This window comes from Thalassophryne amazonica, chromosome 15 (genome assembly GCF_902500255.1).
Source record: "Thalassophryne amazonica chromosome 15, fThaAma1.1, whole genome shotgun sequence".
Classification (NCBI taxonomy): Eukaryota; Metazoa; Chordata; class Actinopteri; order Batrachoidiformes; family Batrachoididae; genus Thalassophryne; species Thalassophryne amazonica.
In genome coordinates, this window is record NC_047117.1 from 5,908,259 (window position 1) to 5,914,091 (window position 5,833).

The following is a 5,833-nucleotide window of genomic DNA, read 5'->3' on the forward strand; positions in this document are numbered from 1 at the left end:
TAAATAATACTCACAGAAGTATGTTCTTTAGGGTTTTAGCGGGGGAAAATTAAGCGAAAGAAAGAAAGAATAAACGAAACAATAGGTTGAAGCATTGCTTCAATCTGCAAACCACTGCTTCGACTGGTTCAAAATCCATTCCTTTATCTTCATTGATCCATGTTTCTGATATAGCAAATATGTTAAATATTTTTTTAATTGACTTCAATATTCTTTAATGTTGTTAAAGTTTGCATACAGACTTCTGCTGTTGAAATGAATTATTGATAATTTGTTATCCGTTTTAATGATCCGATTAAACTGTTCATCTGTATAATAGCAACAACTGTCATTAATATTTGAGAAGAAATTATTGTCCGGGTCTATATCGTGCTCCAAGTCCAGTACATTGTGGTCTGTGTATTTAAATGTTCTCAGTTCTACTTTTCCATGATCAGCAATCCTGTGAGTTATATCCTTCTTGTCTCCAGATGTAGATGATGTAGTAGATGAATAGGTTCCTCTGGTCTGTGTCATGGTGTTGTGATGTGTTTGTGTCCTCATACCTTATTGGTCGTATTTGTCCAGATCCTCGATGTTCCTGATTACCATAACCTTCGCTTGTTCTGGTGTTCCGTTCAGTTTGATGAATGTTTTGCAGTTGGATGTCCATGTCTGTTGAATTTTTCCCTGCTTTTTTAAGAAACGAGCTTTCCTGGCGATGTCTGCGTTTCTTTTGGTCAGATGTTCATTGATCAATCAATCAATCAACTTTTTTCTTATATAGCGCCAAATCACAACAAACAGTTGCCCCAAGGCGCTCCATATTGTAAGGCAAGGCCATACAATAATTATGAAAAACCCCAACGGTCAAAACGACCCCCTATGAGCAAGCACTTGGCCACAGTGGGAAGGAAAAACTCCCTTTTAACAGGAAGAAACCTCCAGCAGAACCAGGCTCAGGGAGGGGCAGTCTTCTGCTGAGACTGGTTGGGGCTGAGGGAAAGAACCAGGAAAAAGACATGCCGAGAAGGGGGGCAGAGATCGATCACTAATGATTAAATGCAGAGTGATGCATACGGAGCAAAAAGAGAAAGAAACAGTGCATCATGGGAACCCCCCCACAGTCTACGTCTAAAGCAACATAACCAAGGGATGGTCCAGGGTCACCCGATCCAGCCCTAACTATAAGCCTTAGCGAAAAGGAAAGTTTTAAGCCTAATCTTAAAAGTAGAGAGGGTATCTGTCTCCCTGATCTGAATTGGGAGCTGGTTCCACAGGAGAGGAGCCTGAAAGCTGAAGGCTCTGCCTCCCATTCTACTCTTACAAACCCTAGGAACTACAAGTAAGCCTGCAGTCTGAGAGCGAAGCGCTCTAATGGGGTAATATGGTACTATGAGGTCCCTAAGATAAGATGGGACCTGATTATTCAAAACCTTATAAGTAAGAAGAAGAATTTTAAATTCTATTCTAGAATTAACAGGAAGCCAATGAAGAGAGGCCAGTATGGGTGAGATATGCTCTCTCCTTCTAGTCCCCGTCAGTACTCTAGCTGCAGCATTCTGAACCAACTGAAGGCTTTTTAGGGAACTTTTAGGACAACCTGATAATAATGAATTACAATAGTCCAGCCTAGAGGAAATAAATGCATGAATTAGTTTTTCAGCATCACTCTGAGACAAGACCTTTCTGATTTTAGAGATATTGTGTAAATGCAAAAAGGCAGTCCTACATATTTGTTTAATATGCACTTTGAATGACATATCCTGATCAAAAATGACTCCAAGATTTCTCACAGTATTACTAGAGGTCAGGGAAATGCCATCCAGAGTAACGATCTGGTTAGACACCATGCTTCTAAGATTTGTGGGGCCAAGTACAATAACTTCAGTTTTATCTGAGTTTAAAAGCAGGAAATTAGAGGTCATCCATGTCTTTATGTCTGTAAGACAATCCTGCAGTTTAGCTAATTGATGAATACGTTTGTTCCTTTGAGTTTCCGTCCCTGTTTTAACAATGCCATTTTATGTTTTCTGTTGACAAACCTCATTATAACTGTTCGCTTGTCTCCATCCTCTCTCCTGGGCAGGGGGTGGCACACTTCAATGTTATTACAGTCCATTTGAATATCTTTAGATTGCAGGAAGTCAGCCACCTGTTGTTCCACTGAGCTGGCCTCCTGCTCACTGGCCTCCCCTCCGCTGTCTTCTGACACCGCCCGTGCGTAGGATCGAGGTTTAATATGAATTCCTGTAATAATAACGTCGTTCATCCTTGTGTACTGTTCCAACTCCGCAACACGGTTCTCCAGGTGCACCAGACGCCGGTCTTTCTCGGCATTCTGGATCCGGAGAGCCTTCACTTCTTCCACCAGCTCCATAATGGATTTCTGCTGCATTTTAACAACAGAGATTTCCTCAGACAAAAAGTCCAGGGACTTCTTGATATCGTCTCCCTCCTCCGCCGTCAGTGCCTTCTTCGGACCCATGGTCAGATAAATCCGCGCTGGCACCTCGGTAAAGCCACGCCGGTGGATGTGTGCTGAAGCCAAGAGTAACGAGGCTGTTTGTTTTAAAAATGTAAGGAATAGAAAGTACAGATACTTGTGTGAAAATGTAATAAGTAGAAGTCGGAAGTAGGCAGAAAAATAAGTAATGGAGTAAAGTATAGATACCTAAAAAGTGTACTTAAGTACAGTAACGAAGTATTTGTACTTCGTTACTTGACACCTCTGCACGCTTTGTGTTGTTTTCAAGTTATTTTCACAATTTATTCCCATTTCCTATGATATTCCTGATGCATCTCTGCAATGCTGATTGTGCTGCAGTACTGCCATCTTGGTGGCCCTGCAGTCTACTACTAGTTTGGTTTCTCCACCATTTGCAAAAAGTATTGAAATAACAACTGTTCTCTTCTGACAGTACACAAATACAAACTTGGAAAATTTGGGAAAACAGAGTGTGAAGAAAAACAGCAAGTTTTCCTTTCTAGACAGAGTTGTTTACCAAGCGAACAAACAAAAATAATGCCTTTTTAATCATGCCAGCATTTCAGGTGGGATAATAATAATAAAAATAATTGCTCACATGATCCCACTATGGAAACCAGGGGCGCTATCAGACTGGATCGTTCAGAGAATACCAGCGGTGACCAGAAATTGAGACTGGAAACAATCATTTTTAAGACTGAATTTGTTTGGAGGGGGCTACAACCCAATCAAAAATGTAAAGAAACAAGCTGTTTTTTTTTTTTGTTTTTTTTTGCTGCCCCCCTGCTTGCTCAGGATTAACACAATGAATTCAGTACGGATCTCCATTCGGATTTGTCACAGGTTGTACATCATATTTCTTACCTAATCCAGTTCCACCTGCACATGGAGAAACATGCTCGCTGCTCCTCAGCAGTCTCCCAGCCGCAAACCACTTGGAACCTACTCTGGTTCACGTTCCAAATCTGATGGGATCAGGTGTTCACAGAGCGTGAACACAGCAAACCAGTCAGCTCTTTACTGGATGGAAAGTCATCAATTTGGCTCAAAGATAGTTTTGAAAACGTCAACGGATGTTGACTTTTTTCTTCTGTGTTTTCACTTCAGGTAACAAATAAATAAATTAAACAAACTGAAGATTTGTGTAAATCACACACCCTGTTCTGTTTGGTTCTGTTAATGTTCCCAGGAGTTTGTGTAATTGTCACTGAGGAATGTGGCCTCTGATTGAGTGACACAGTTTGTGTCATGGAAGACACACAAGAAAAATGGAAAATGAATTTCAAAATTATCAATGGATTGTCCCAAAAATGAGTCTGATCATGTTGGCAGCTGTTCAAACAATAGTAGGATGTTGTCAGGACGTCAGCTGACCTGCAGACGTCCAACAACAGCTACAGACATTATCTGTGTCCATGTGCACACTGAACAATGGGTGTCCAACGTCCTGTTACCTTCGCAGCACAATGGCTGATGCTACGTGCACTTTAACAGCTCTGACAAAAAAACAGAAGGAATTTTGTAAACAGAAGCTGGCTTAGTGGTTAGTACTGTTGCCTCACAGCAAGAAGGTCATAGGATTGATTCCCACCTGTGGCCTTTCTGTGTGGAGTTTGCATGTTGTCCCTGTGTTTGTGTGGGTTCCCACCAGGTGCTCCGGCTTCCTCACAAAGACATGCAGGGCTTGAAACCTTCATTTGTCCGTAGGTGTGCGTGCGTGTGTGAATGTGTTTGTTTATCCAAATGTGGCCCTGCTAAAGACTGGCGTCCTGTCCAGAGTGAACCCTGCCTCACACCCTATGACTATTGTGATAGGCTCCACCCCCGGGACCCTTAGAGTAAGCTGTTGAAAATGAATGAGTGAGTAAGCTGGTGATAGCTGGTGATATCTGACATTTCCATAAGGCTGCCACGGCAGCACACTCTTACTATTTTAGAGTTAGGAGTAGGACACTCTAGAAACTTTTTTTTCATCTTGGAAGGCAGGGCTACTCTAGGAACTGCTTCACTCCACGTGTCTGTCTTAACAAAGGGTTTGGTAAGTTTGGTCCATTCCTCTTTGCAGCACCTCTCAAGCTCCATCAGGTTGGATGGGGAGCGTTGGTGCACAGCAATTTTCAGATCTCTCCAGAGATGTTCAATCAGATTCAGGTCTGGGCTCTGGCTGGGCCACTCAAGGACATTCACAGAGTTGTCATGAAGCCACTCCTTTGATATCTTGGCTATGTGCTTAGAGTCATTGTCCTTCTGAATGCTGAACCGTTGCCCCAGTCTGAGTTCAAGAGTGCTCTGGAGCAGGTTTTCATCCAGGATGTCTCTGTACATTGTTACATTCATCTGTAGTTTCACAGTTCCTACGCTGAAAATCATCCCCACAGCATGATGCTGCCACCACCATGTAGGGATGGTGCCTGTTTCCTCCTAACATGACACCTGGCATTCACAGCAAAGAGTTCAATCTTTGTCTCATCAGACCAGAGAATTTTGTTTCTCATGGTCTGAGAGTCCTTCAGGTGCCTTTTGGCAAACTCCAGAAGGGCTGCCATGTGCCTTGTACTAAGGAATGGGTTCCGTCTGGCCACTCTACCATACAGGCCTGATTGGTGGATTGCTGCAGAGATGGTTGTCTTTCTGAAAGGTTCTCCTCTCTCCACAGAGGAATGCTGGAGCTCTGACAGAGTGACTGTCAGGTTATTGGTCGCCTCCCTGACTAAAGGTCCTTATCCTCCGAACGCTCAGCTACAGACCACCAGTCTCTCACTGTAGAAATAATCTCCACACTTCATTATCACCTCTACTATAGACCGTACACCAACTTAATATATGAACAGGGGCATATGCCACGCTTTGTGTTGCTTTTAACAGTTATTTTCACAATTTATTTCCATTTCCTATGATATTCCTGATGATCTCTGGATCTCCGTGGCCAACTCTAGAAGAGTCTTGGTTGATTGGTTTTATGTGAGCATCTTGTTAATTCATTTTGTTTTTATGGAGTCACATATTGGGCTAAAGTAATCAGGTTTTTATTAAACTGAAAAAGTCTGCGACTTTCCTAAAAATATCAGCAACATTCTTGAACATTTGATTTTTTTAATTAACAGGAAACTTACCATTTAGTCTCTTACTGATGTGCGAAAGAAGCAATCTATACAGACAAAAATATATTTACACAAACAGAGAAAGAGATGGTAGTAGAGCATTAAAAGAGATAAACACTGAAAAGAAGAAACATTTTAATTCATTTTATTTAAATCCTTCTTGAACTCGTTGCCCTTCACAAATATGTCTCCAGCCTCCAGATCGCTGGAAGGTCCAGCCAATCAGAGTGCGGCTTGAATCGCAGTGGCAGGGCAGTAGCAAATA